The sequence below is a fragment of the Aotus nancymaae genome, unplaced genomic scaffold (genome assembly GCF_030222135.1).
Source record: "Aotus nancymaae isolate 86718 unplaced genomic scaffold, 86718_ANA_hifiasm-v0.15.2.pri h1tg000064l_1, whole genome shotgun sequence".
Lineage (NCBI taxonomy): Eukaryota > Metazoa > Chordata > Mammalia > Primates > Aotidae > Aotus > Aotus nancymaae.
Genome location: NW_026988479.1, coordinates 19,212,525 through 19,226,949, shown reverse-complemented (window position 1 = coordinate 19,226,949; position 14,425 = coordinate 19,212,525). Strand labels below are relative to the sequence as shown.

Below are 14,425 nucleotides of genomic sequence, written 5' to 3'. Positions count from 1 at the left end.
ACTCATTTTCATATTTTCTGCTGTATATGCTTCATCAATAGAATTAAAATCTGAGGAAAAGGGGGAACCCAAGTGATATTTTGTTATAGCTAGAAGAATAAACAACATATTTCTCTCTTGCCCGCTCTGTGTGTATGTGTAATCAGCTCTTACCTTTGAAATTCTACATTTTATTAACCTGGTTATTTTTTAATCCCTCCCTGTTAGAAATAGAAAGGCAGTTCTAGGAATGAGAAGAAAATGAAGACTAAATTATTACCTGATATTTGCATTCAATATGCATAGTAACAACTATTACAATAATGAGCCAGGACAATGCATTATGTCATCGACAGGCAGAAAATTGTTATAAGTGATTTGCAATATCTGTGGCTAATAGTCTGGAAAAAAAATAAGTCTAAGAAATAAATGAGATTTGTCAGATCTTCCAAATAAACATGTAAGAAGATTTGTGTTCTATGAACTATTTATGTTTGCGTGTATATGGAATTTAGGAACTGAAAAGCCCTAAGGAGTCCTTTGACTAGTTGAGGAGTGATTATTTGAATTATGTTTATCTCCCCCAATGGCACTGTAAGCACTGAGAAGGAAGGAAAGGATCATGATCATTTTTGTTCATTATGATGTCCCATCCCCAGCACCTGGCACACAGCCTGACACATAATACATGTTCAATAAAGAGTTACTGAATGAACAGAAGGATCAATACATCCTATTCCAGTTTCTTTTTGTCTTCATTTTTCAGTTGAGAAAATTGAGGTCAAGAAAAGCTATGCAGCTAATATTATACTTCCAGTGATTAAAAAAGTTAGTAATCCCTTACCTTGATCAGTTTTGCAAATATTAAAACTTTACCACACATATGGTATATTGGCTTTGATGCTGTCTTTGGATTGGGCTTGTGTTGAGGAGAAAATGTACATAACTGAAAAAGCTTGGCGTTGTTTAAACAAACTGTCTTTTTTTAAGAGGTGAGAGAGCTTTGAGACAGATTTTCAGCTATTTTTTAAAACTACAAAACTAGAATACTGTTAAAGTACATAAGTAAAATAAATGCAATGCTTATGATGATGAACAGTTCTGATTGGTAGCATGTATTTAAAAAAATTTTCGCACAATTTTTTATTAAACTTTCAACCAATTCCCTTAGGCTCTGAACAGGGACCATAAGCCATTCGTTGTTTTTCTTTTCTTTTCTTTTCTTTTTTTTCCTTAAATGGGATCTAGCACAAACTTGGTAGAATAGACTTCATATTTACATATTTCTTTCTTACATAACTATAGACTTTACATGCTAGTGTAAGCTCTAATTGTTTTCTGGGTTGGCCATATGAGGGTCTCTGCTGTCTTTCCTGATAGTAAACATCAGGCATAACAGATAAATTATTCTGTTTCTTTTGTGAGCTACAGTTTGTATATGTGACAAGTAAGTTACCTTATAATATGAATGACAGATTATAGAAGAGGCTCTGAAGATAGCCTAGAGCTCAAATGATAGAGTGCAGAGAGGTTCTGAAGCTCACCCTGAGTTCAAACCTTGACTGCATCACCTGGGTCACGTAGGGCAAGTTATCATGTTCCCTTCCAGGTTCACCCAGGTCCTTCTGCACCTCAGGTATCTTACAAGTAAATAGTTCTTGTGAGGATTGAGTCAATACATGTAAAATACTTAGGACAGCATTTATTATATAGTTAGCACTAAAATAATAGCTATTGTTATTACCTTTTTATTACTCAAATCATTCATAAGGGTTTTTTTCAATCTTAATAATTTCATTCATGTATTTATTCCTAATGCAATAAAAAGCTCCCTATCTTCAAAAAAAAAAAAAAAAAAAAAAAAAAACAATAAAATGCGAATGGGTGTTTAGTAATACTGCATGACAAGTATCCCTCCCCTACTCCAAGTTTCTGTGCTTCAGGTGGTATTGTTGTCACCCTTGCTCCAGGTACAGGTGCATGACTTACTTGTGTAAACTGGTGACAGCATTTAATACTCCCTGCTACCATGTTTATTACAGCAATGGACATGAAGCTCAATCAGAGACAAAAAGATGTGATTTGGGAACATTTTCTGGGACCATCAAGATATAAGATATTGTTTGAGCCACTGGATTCAAACACATCTGAAGCTACATGTACTCTAGACTTGGCATCCACTGAGGCAATGAACATCTTCCTACAATGCTATCAATTTGCATTTAATTTTCTGTTGTCTGAAATACAAACTTATACAGAAGAGGTGTCCAATAAAAAAGATGTAGGTGATATTTTAAAAGATTGCGTTGGTGTCAGAGAGGCAAAATAATATTGTGGTTAAGTGCATAGACTAAATCAACTTCCTGGGTATCCATCCTGACTCTACTGCTCAGCAGCCATTTGACTTTGGACAAGTCACTTACCTCTCTCTGCCTCTATGTCTTCCTCTGCAAATCGAAGATAGTTAATAGGAAAGTTTAACAGGCTATTTTCCATTTATAACAGGATAGTTTCCATTTACAGGAAAGTTTTGAGTATTAAATAAGTTAATATATGTAAGATACTCAGAACAGTGCCTGACACAATAAGAGCAAGTTTTAGTTATTTTATATTTATGATTGAGATCTGAAATAATGGTGATATAGTGTATCAAAAAGAACAAGGGAAATGGCTCTCACCATGTTGCTACCTAAGAATTTTCTGTCTATAGAGGAAGCAACTGATTAATTAAATGCACTTCTTTGTAGCAAAGAGCTCGAATAGACATTACTCCAAAGAAGATATGCAAATATCCAACAAGCATACGAAAAGACGCTCAACATCACTAATCATCAGGGAAATGCAAATAAAAACCATAATAAGATATCACTTCACACTTATCAGTATGGTGCCACAAAAAGAAAGAATAAAAGAAAATAACAAGTGTTGGCTATTGTATGGAGCAATTAGAACCTTTGTGCACTGTTGGTGGAAATGTAAAATGGTGCTGCCACTATGGGAAACAGTATGGCAGTTTCTCAAAAATTAGCAATAGAATTACCATATGATCAGGCAAATCCCACTTCTGAGGATATAGCCAAAAGAACTGAAATCAGGGTCTCAAACGGATATTAACACCCAACTTCACAGAAGCATTATTCCTAAGAGCTAAAAGACGGAAGCAACCCAAGTGTTCATCAATGATAAACAGATAAACAAAATCTGCCATATACTTTAACATGGATGAACCTTAAGGACATTGTGCTAAGTGAAATAAGCCAGTCACAAAAAGAATAATACTATATAGTCAAATGCATAGACATAGAAGAAGAATGGTGGTGGCCAAAGCTGGGGTGGGAAGTTTAATGGACACAGTATTTCACTTTACAAGTTTAAAAAGTTCTAGAGATTGGTTTCACAACAATATGAATATGCTTAATGACACTGAATTGTATAGCTTAAAATAGTTAAGATAGCAAATTTTATATTATATAGTATTTTACCACAGTTAATAATAAATAAAAATTGAATTTTAAAAAGTACCTCTTTGTAGCTCTGTAGGCAACACAGTGCCTGATTCAGCTGGTACTAATATTGAATGAATAAATGAATGATAATGTAACAAACCTAATGGCAAAACAAGTAAAAGGTGAGGTAGTTCAAGGAGTTGAAAGTGTCATGGAGTAAAGTGGAATAAAATATCAAGCCCTATGTAAAAGATTTATGGTGAAGATAAAACAAACTACATAGTATTATATAAAGCATGAAATCTATAAATACAGATTTTAGTCTTGATTCATTCATACATTTATTTATAATATATAGCAACTATTGACAAAACACCTAGCATTTGCTAGGCACTGTTCTTGTTCATCAATGAACCAGACTGCCCTGCCTTCCTGAGGCTTATTTCTAGCAGGGTAGGAGAAGACAGCAATATACAATTTCTAGTTCTAGCTGGCTGTGTGACACAAGACAAGTCCTGCAAGTTTTATGTGGTTTAGTTTCTTCATCTATAAAGTGATGTTCATGTGGCAGAGGAACAAAATGGTACTTTTCCTTCTTATATTCCACAAGGTTTGAAAATTATTTTTAAATATGGAACAAGGCCATAAAAAGCCACTAGGGGGCAAAATGAGCATGGAATAAACATTTTACTGATGTGAAATTGTAGAGACGAAAAGGAGAGTCATCCTTTACGCATCATTAAAAAAATAAGCAAACAGCAAATGTTGTGCATCATTATAGGTAGCGAAAAAGCACTAGGGAATAGTTATCCGACTGTGTTTTATTCTATGAGTAAATTATTTTATTTTGAGACCATGTTTTTATAGGGAAGAACAGTGTACCAGAAGCAGAATACTTCACTAGCAATTGAGTAACATTTCTAAATGTGCATTATAACAGTAAGGCCACAGCCACGGAAACACAAAACACCAATAAGTAGATTCAATACTGAAGTAGCCCTTTACTCATATGTTAGGATCTAATACATACTTAGAATTCTTTCTTTCACTTTCATTTTGTTTCGGTCTTATGCCCACTGTTTTATTTTTTAATTTTTAAATGTTTTATTACACAAAGTTAAGGTGTACAACATGATTTTTGACATACATATACATCGAGAAATTACTACAAGTAAGCAACTTAACATATTCATCATCTCACAAAGATACTCTGTGTACGTGTTATGTGTTAAATAACAACAAACAATAAAAAACAATAACAACAAAGAAATAACAAACATAACTGGAAGTGAACAAAGGTAAGAAATAATTAAGATCACAATTGTACTTAAAGTTTTTCTTTAAGCTGTTTATGTCTGTCTCTCCATCTCTCCCTCTATCTCTCTCTCTCGGACAGGATCTCCCTATGTCAGCCTAGGCTGGAGGACAATGGCACCATCACAGCTTACTGCAGCCTCATCCTCTCAGGCTCAAGCAATCCCTGGTGTCTGTGTGGTAAGAGCGCCTAAAATCTATTCTTTGAAAATGTCCACTATGCAACAGTATATTATTAACTATCACCTTCATAGCCCTCCTGCTGTACTTTAGATTTCAAGAATCATTCATCCTCATAACTGCTACTTTGTGCCCTTCAACTTACATATTCCAATCCCCTCCTCCCCTGTCCTGCAGTAACCACCATTCTATTCTGATTTTGTGTTATTTAAAAGGTTTTGTTTGCTGTTTGCTTTTAGATTCCACATACGCTTTAGTCTGTTTTCTACTGCTACAACAAAATACCACAGACTGGGTAATTTACAAGCAATAACGTTTATTTGGCATATCATTCTGGAGACTGTAAAGTCTAAGAGCATGGTGCTGGCATCTGGCAAAGTCATCTGTGGCAGAAGGTGAAGGGTGGAAGTGAGCACACAAGACAGGGAAATGAATGGGGATAACCTCATTAGGAGCCCACTCCTGCCATAACTAACACTCCTGTGATAACAGCATCAAGTCCTTCATGAGAGCTTAGCCCTAGTGGCCTGATCATGTGATTTTTTTTTTTTTTTTTTTTTTTGAGATGGAATTTTGCTTTTTTGCCCAGGCTAGAGAGCAGTGGTGCAATCTCAGCTCACTCCTAGGTTCAAGCTATTCTCCTGCCTCAGCCTTCCTCATAGCTGGAATTACAGGCGACTACCACCATGCCTGGCTAGTTTTTGTATTTTTAGTAGACAGGATTCCGTCATGTTGGCCGGTCTCGAACTCCTGACCTCAGGTGATCTGCCTGCCTCGTCCTCCCAAAGTGCTGGGATTACAGGTGTGAGCCACCGTGGCTGGCCCTGATCACCTTTTAAAGGCCTCACTTCTTAATACTGTTACAATGACCATTCAGTTTCCAACACATCAACTTGTTGATGGGCACATCCAAACCATAGCAATAAATGAAATCATGCAGTATTTTTATTTCTATGTCTGATTTATGTCACTTAACATAGTGTCCTCCAATTTCATCCATGTTGCATAAATAACAGAATCTCCTTCTTTTAAAAGCTGAGTAATATTCAATTATACACAAACACCATCACCAACAACAAATTTTTTATTCAGTTATCAACTGATGGACATTTAGTTTTTTTCTGTATCTTAGCTATTTTGAATAATGCTGCAATGAACATGGAAGAGCAGATATCTCAATAAGGTGCTGATTTCATATCCTTTGGCTATATAGACCCAGAAAGGGAATTGCTGTGTAGATACGGCTACTAGCCAATATTGGCCTCTCGGATTACACAAGACTGTTCATTATTCTTTGTTTTTTCACTTACGTCCCATTGAGAAGTTGTGGTTTTAAAACATGTTTAAAAATCTTTGAAAATCTTTGCATAAAAAGTTACGGTATAATTCTCTTTTCCTTGAATATGGGCCAGCTTTACAAACATATTTCTAGCCCATAGACTGCATCAGAATATCATATGACTTCGAAGGATGATGTAGAAATGGTAATACAGCACTTTTTTCTCTCTCTCTCAGGATGCTCTTCCCCAGACGATGCCACCATATTTTAAGGAAGCCCATACCACATGAAAAGATCATGTGTATATGTTGCGTTTGAGAGCGCTAGCTGAGATCCCAACCTGCAGTCAGCATCAACAGTCACATATGTGAATGAGCTTTCAGATGAATTCAACATCCAGCTTTTGACCTCCCCAGCTGAAGTTGTGTGGAGCAGAGATGAGCTACCCTCAACAAGCCCTGCCCAAATTTTGGATTTTCAGGAAATAAAATGTTATTGTTATGGTTTTAATCCACCAAGTTTTTGAGGTTTTTTAATTTTTGTTTTTTGTCTTTTTGGAGTTTTTTGTTTGTTGTTTTTCTTACAAAGCAACAGATAATTGGAACAAGGGATAGTTATATTGAGAAATATGGCAGAAGAATTCAAGGAAATGAACTACCAGGGGATTAAATGAGTGCTTCTGTGGAGTCCTATCGGCATAAATACACTCTCCCTTTCCCTGAACAAAATAAAAAGTTGTCAAAGTATGTTATACCTTGGCGTCTACTCTCATGTGCACTAATGCTCAGGACTGTGGGTCTTGGAAACAGATGAATATTTCTCACGTAGGGGCATCATTACCACTGACAGCAAGGATAGTCATTGGCAGATCACTATAAACATTTTCCCAAGCAGCAGATCGGCAAATTAGAATCTTTTCTTGGTTCAGACCTTCTAGTTCACAAAGAATGGTGATCCTGGTTTGTATGGAAGCTTGGTAATGACCTCATCAAGCTAGAAGCATTGAGGAACCGGAGCATTTCCTGGCAGAGGACCGATGGCAGACAGCTTACAAGCAACTTGCAGGGAAGATGGGAGAGCAGAACTATGTCAAGCTTAAAAAACCATAGACACAGAATCTGTTTGTTGTATACTGTGATTAGCACACGGGTACGTTCTCAATAAATCTTTGTTAGATGAATGAATAAATACCACAAACATTGTTTTATGTCCTAGAGTTGGGATACAACAGTAAATATAACCTCTGTTTAATAGAGTTTCTGATGGTTACAATCACTTATTTATCACCTAATCTTTGTAATGTGCTAGCTGAAAGCCACAGACAAGATACAACAGTGAATCAGATACTAGCCATATTAGTAAAACTGATATCAAATCCCTTGTTCTGATAGTTTCCTATCCACCATGTTGGTGAAGGAAGGATCCATGTCCCCAAATAATACAAGATGGATGAGTACATGATATACTCAACATTGGACAGATGAGACTGGCAGCAGTTTATTAATCACATACACTCACAGCCTGGGTGAGAAGACTCTGCACACCATTCAGGGATACATAGTAGTTACACTCAGGAGTAGAGTGAATTGGCAGGGCCTGTGGTATATAGCAACTAGAAGTTCTATATATATATAGAAGTGGTATATATATATATATAGAAGGTAAGTTGCCTCCTGGTTCCCATGGTGGGAGGGGGATGTAATTGGCTTCTTTGAATAATTTCACCAGCTTGTAAGAAGGCAAAAACCACCTGGGTTGAGGCCTGGGTTGGGTGGCTGAACCAGCCTGGTGGGGAGCCTTTCCTGCTGGGTAAGGGACATATCTGGCAAGAGTAAGGGAACTCATGGCTGTAAACCTTTAGGACCCTGTGAGGGTCAGAAATATCAAGGCAGCACATGCAAGTGTAGGTATTACAACATATCCCTTTACTTCTCCTGGCCTCAGATCCTTATTTGTAAAATCAAAGAGTGGGGAATGAATTATCTCAAAGTTCCTTCAGTTTTAATTCTCAGAAGCCAGTTAAATAAGGGGTGTTTTGGTCACTTTCTGACACACTTGCTGTCCTGATTATTCTATGAAGATCAGTCTACTCTTGTTAACTTTAGAGCTATCTGAGTAAATTCAGGCTAATTTCCTAGAGGCCTCTCAAAATTTTAACATGAAGTTGAGACATTTAATTTCCAGGGAGTGGGGAGGGGAATGTAGTATGTTATAATATTTAGTACAGAAGCTAATTTTGGAATTAAAAGGAATAACTTTTCATTAGAGTCCAGAAAAAAATCATAGTTATAAATCTGAAATCAAATAATATTTTAAATGATGTTAATCTTTCCAAAATAACATCTTAGCAACAGTTAAGAAATGTTTATATTCTCTTCCAGAGAGGAAACTTCATTATCACAGATAGTAGGGGATTTATGATTTTCATTAAACTGTACAAAATTAGGACTGCAGGAGAAGAATAAAAAACATCTTGACTGCTTAACATAAAATCAAAAGGCAAAAATGTGTTTGTCTATGACTTCTAGATCTAAATTTGCAGAATTTAATTAAAATCAGACATTTGATTTCACATGTCTCTGTTTTAAAATAAAATAATCCTCATTTAAGGAAAAGAGTTAAGTATTATAATTAGTCTTAATAACAAAAAATCATATCTAAGTACATTAAAAGCATTATGAATATAATAACTTTTTCTTCTATGGAAGAAACTGAAAAATCAAAATGCCTACTTTTATAGTTCTACTTTACATTTTTAAAAAACCATCACAAGTGAAAAAGAATCAATAAAATAACATTGTTTAAGAATTAGTATTGTAGATATTAAGATTTTCCTTTAGCAGGCTTTTACTCATTTATAATGTAATGACCTCTTACTTTGTTTCAAAAAGTCTAATGAAAAACATTCCAGCATGTGTCCTTCTACAAGCAGGGCACTGACTTTAAACCCAATGTAAGGAGTTTACTTTGAGCCAAGTGTTAAAAATGATTCAGTTGAAGACTTCATTGCTACAGATTTGATTCAAAAGGTTTGCTACTCTGCAATAGTGACAACAAATTGACACTGACATGAATAGCTAATCAAAGTGAAAAAAATCGGATTATTGTTCTTTTGATAGAGCATGTGTGTAACAAAAGATTCAGTCTATATCTGTGCAAAAGAATGCAGTAACATCATAAAGCTGATATGAATTCAACTGTACACCCCCCAAAAGATACGCTGAAGTCCTTACTCCCAGGACATCAGAATGTGACCTTATTTGAAAATAAGATCTTTAAAGAGATAATCAAATTAAAATTAAGTCATTAGGGTAGGTGCTAAACCAATATGACTGGTGCTCTTTAAAAAGGGAAATTTGGACACAAAGACAGGCATACACAGAGAGAAGACTATGTGAAGATCATGTAAAGATGAAGGCAAAGATTGAAGTGATGCAGCTACAAGATAAGGAATGTCAAAGACTGTTTCCAAACCACCAGAAGCTACAAAAGAGGAATGGAGCAGATTCACCCTCACAGCCCTCAGAAGGAACCAACCCTGCCAAAACCTTGATTTCAGATTTCTAACCTCCAGAACTCTAAGACAATAAATTTCGCTTATGTAGGCCACCCAGTTTGTGGTACCTTGTTACAGCAGCCCTAGGAAACTAATCCAGTCTGAATGCAATTCTTTTCAAACAGTCACTTTAGTCTCATTCCTTCCATTCCTCAATAGCAGTAAAGTGTGGAGTAAAGTAAAAAATCATTTCCGCACAAAGTACAATGATATAGTTACATAGATATGACTGCATGATAGTTACTATGGTTCAAGCATTAACCTTCTTTAAAATAACCCTAATTGAGAGGGACGTGAAGAATTCCTCTTCTTTTTTTTTAATCGTAGAAGGAAACCCAGAAAATACCCTTCTCAACATTGGCCCTGGCAATGAGTTTTTGATTAAGTCCCCAAAAGCAATTGCAACAAAAACAAAAATTGACAAGTGGGACCTAATTAAACTAGAGAGCTTCTGCACAGCAAAAGTAAACAATCTACAAAATAAGAGAAAACATTTACAAAGTATGCATCCAACAAAGATTTAATAACCGGAATTAATAAGGAAGTTAAACAAATCAACAAGAAAAACAAACAACCACATTAAAAATGGGCAACAGATATGATCATGAAGAATTCTAACAGAAAAATATAAAAAGTAAACTGACTAGAGGAACCTAAACCATAATATATCATGCTTGCAGTAATTTTCAAGCTGCTCTCTCATTGAGTATAACAAAACCTGACACATCTATGATTTTAAGAAACACTACATCTTTAAAAGTTGTTATGCGTATGATTTCACTTGCCTGGGACACTGCCTTTTGTTTTCTTTGCAAATAAATATATTGTCCACAATATAAATGATCTTATGCTCTGTCTCCTGATAAATTCTGTATATCAGGGGAAGAGAGGAGAGAAAGAAAAAGCAGAAAGATGGACACTTTTATATAGTATTTGAAATAAGATGAAACATATCAAGAAAATAAAATATGAGAAGAACATATCAAGAAAAAAATATGAGGGAAAGAAGGCAAATAAAATAGCAATTATATTTTAACAATTTTCAAATATAATTGCTCTAAATATAGGTAGTTCTTAATACTTATGAGACCAAAATTTACAATGCAGACAAGTCAAATTTGAAAAATCTTGGACAGAGATAAAAAAGCATATTTTAATACACTCCACAGTATCGAAAAGCAAATAATAATATAGAATCTGCAAGGGAAACAACAGAGTGAATGTTTATAATTGATCTTAGAAGTAGGTAGCTTGTTCAAACCCATCCTTATAGCTTTCTAAAAGTCCATTTTTCCTGAAGAAATCATATTGCTTCTGTAGCTACATAGATTCATCAATAATTATTGCAAATATTTATTGAATATTTAGTACTTAGACACTTATACTAGAATATATTATATCATACAATCCTTTTAGCAATGAATTCTCTTACCTTGCTTTTACAGATGAGAAAAGTGAGGCACAAAGTTTATAAATTACTGAAGATCCATAGCTAGTAAGTAGTACAGAATGTAAATCCATGCAGTCTGGCTCCCGGGCCTGTACCCTTAACTACCATGCAATATCGATTACTATACAAGACTAATGTAATGTAAACTTAAACATAAGGTTTAAATATTATTTGCCCAATGAGAAGATTGCAGAAAATATTTTCTATCAACTTGAATGTATATAAATGTGGAGACGCAGATGCAATTATCAAATGTCCAGTTGTAATTTTAGTTTATATAGATATTAGCAATCACATTTTAGATAAATTAGTACATTAATCAGAATTATTGCCTTTTCTACATTCACATTTCATAGTAGTAACAATACAGCCTAGTGGTTTAGCATAAGGACTCAGGAACGAGTTCAAAATCTCTAGTCTACTATTTTCTAGCATAATAATGTTTAACAAATTACCCTGTTTTCAATTTCCTACATGTCAAATGGGAGTTACATGGCACGTACCTCATTGGGTTGTTAGGAGGAGTAATTGAGTCAAAAAGTGCAAAGTGCTTAAAGAAATGCTTGGCACACAAATGCTTGAAGTATATATAGGTGTTAGCTGCCATATATATATATATATATACATATATATATATATATTTTTTTTTTTTTTTTGAGATGGAGTTTCGCTCTTGTTACCCAGGCTGGAGTGCAATGGAGTGATCTCGGCTCACCGCAACCTCCGCCCCCTGGGTTCAGGCAATTCTCCTGCCTCAGCCTCCTGAGTAGCTGGGATTACAGTCACGCACCACCGTGCCCAGCTAATTTCTTGTATTTTTAGTAGCGACGGGCTTTCACCATGTTGACCAGGATGGTCTCGATCTCTTGACCTCGTGATCTGCCCGCCTCGGCCTCCCAAAGTGCTGGGATTACAGGCTTGAGCCACCGCGCCCGGCCCCGCTGCTATATTTTTTAATGCTTCATTTTTACCTTTGGCATGAGTGGCTTTGCCCTCATTAGAGCCCACTTGGATTTCTCCCATGCTGTCTTTCACATTCTCTCCCCTTCTATCTAAGTTATTTGAAATACTGACTTCCAGGACTTCAGTGCTTCAGTTCCTTCACTGAAATTCATATTCCAAGCCACAATACCTATTCATGTGACATTAGAAATGTTTTTATTTGTTATTTAAGAGGGTATTTTTGATCTCTACAATGAAAATATTTACAGTATTTGTAATACTGCTTTAAATGCTATCTTTAAAAGACTTTTTTTTTTTAACAACATGTAGCACTTGCAATATTGAAGTCAAGCTTCCAGGAATAGTTATAAAATCGGGGTTAATTTTCTTTGCTTTAAAAAACCAGTTCTGTACAAAAGCATTCAATGCCATTACAGGCAAATCTGTCTTCCCAAAAGTATTCATTGTTCGAAGTAAAATAACTGAAATAAAAGAAGCAGAATTTGAATAACCTAATACAGGAGACCTGATGAGGAAACTCTTTTGCAAGGGAAAGAAGATAATTTGGGGGAAATATAATTGTCATATTTTGGAAAAGAGGTTACAAAGTTATTATGTAGGGAGAGCGAAAACAAACACTGGGTATTTATATTGGTTTTTACCATAATTGTCAGGTCTCATTGCGGAACTTGACTGATACACACAGAGCTGCCAGATCTCCATTTCATGTGGTGCTTGTGGATATAGCTGAAGATAGGAGAAAACTGTCCATGTTCAAACCATAATTTTCTGGCACAATTTTCCATGACATATTAACTGAAAAATAGAAGGGAAAGAAGGCAACTATAATATCTCAAATTCACAGGCATAGTAAGAAAACAGGGTTTTTGAAGTATGCAAAAGTATTAGTATGTATACTAGCATGACTGTCTAACTAAATGATATTATTCATTATTAGGATGCCCTTTCCCTTTTTGTTTTGGTGATGGATACATTAGGTCTCAGGGAAGGACTGTGCAGCTATTACAGGTCTAGTTCATGTTGCCTCATCTCTTAACCTAGGTGAGGCTTTCTACTCCTGATAAAGCCAGTTAGCTGACTTTAACCGAGCAAGGCACATTTACCAAGTACTCCAGTTTCCTTTAATATAACTTTCTGAAGCTTAACCCAGAGTGAGGAAGCAATGCTAAAAAAAAAAAAAAAAAAAAAAAAAAATCCAAAAAGAAATTCCTACATGACTAGTCATGAAATTAATGGATGTTCTCAAAATCCCTAAGGGGCATCTGAATGATACCTTGGCTTACATTTCAAAGTCAAATAAACAATATGTAAAATTTAGTCAGGTAACTCAATGTTCTTGCTTGGCTTCTCAACTGGAGCAGAAATTCGAGGGGGAAAATTTAAATAAATATGTTAATTGCTTTCAGAGACGGAAGTAAAATTTGAATAATATCTATACTAATAATTCATTCTTAAACAGGCAAATTTTTAAAGTTCAAGGGTACAGGTGCAGGTTTGTTACATAAACTTGTATCATGGGGGTTTGTTGTAAAGATTATTTCATCACCCAGGTATTAAGCCTAGTAGCTATTAGTTATTTTTCCTGATTCCCTCCCTCCACCCTCTAACATCTCCCACTGTGTGTCTCCCCTCTATGTGTCCATGTGTTCTCATTATTTAGCTCCCATTTTCAAGGAGAATATGTGGTATCTGGTTTTCTGTTCCTGTATCAGTTTGTTAAGGATAAAATTCTGCAGTTCCATCTATGTCCCTACAAAGGACATTATCTCATTCTTTTTTATGGCTGCATAGTATTTCATGGTGCTTATGTACCACGTTTTCTTTATCCAGTCTACGATCGATGGGCATTTAAGTTGCTTCCATGTCTTTGCTATTGTGAATAATGCTGCAATGAACACACACGTGCATGTGTCTTTATAATAGAATGATTTATATCCCTTTGTGTGTATGCCCAGTAATGGGATATCTGGGTCGAATGGTATTTCTGTCTTTAGGCCTTTGAAGAATTGCCACACTATCTTCCACAATGGCTGAACTAATTTACACTCCCACCAACAGTGTATAAGCATTCCTTTTTGTCTACAACCTTGCCAGCATCTAAACTGGCAATTTTTAATGCTCATATTCTTGTAGCTCATTCAAATTTGAAAGGGGTATCTTTCTGGATTCAGAAGAAATGGAAACATCAGAAAAAAACAAAAGACTAGAATATTTTTAACCATAAGATTATTAAGTAGATAATTATTGCCTATTGTTGA

The 14,425-nt window shown here is 35.3% G+C and overlaps 1 protein-coding gene across 1 annotated transcript in view; it reads right to left on the bottom strand.

The window, feature by feature from the left end:
* Window positions 1-14,425, bottom strand: part of KCTD16 (potassium channel tetramerization domain containing 16) — a 292,539-nt gene that overhangs the window by 276,173 nt on the left and 1,941 nt on the right. Inside the window, exon 2 of the mRNA XM_012459532.2 lies at window positions 12,809-12,962. The gene's annotated coding sequence lies outside the window, so the exon portion shown is untranslated. The remainder of the gene's footprint in view (window positions 1-12,808; window positions 12,963-14,425) is intronic.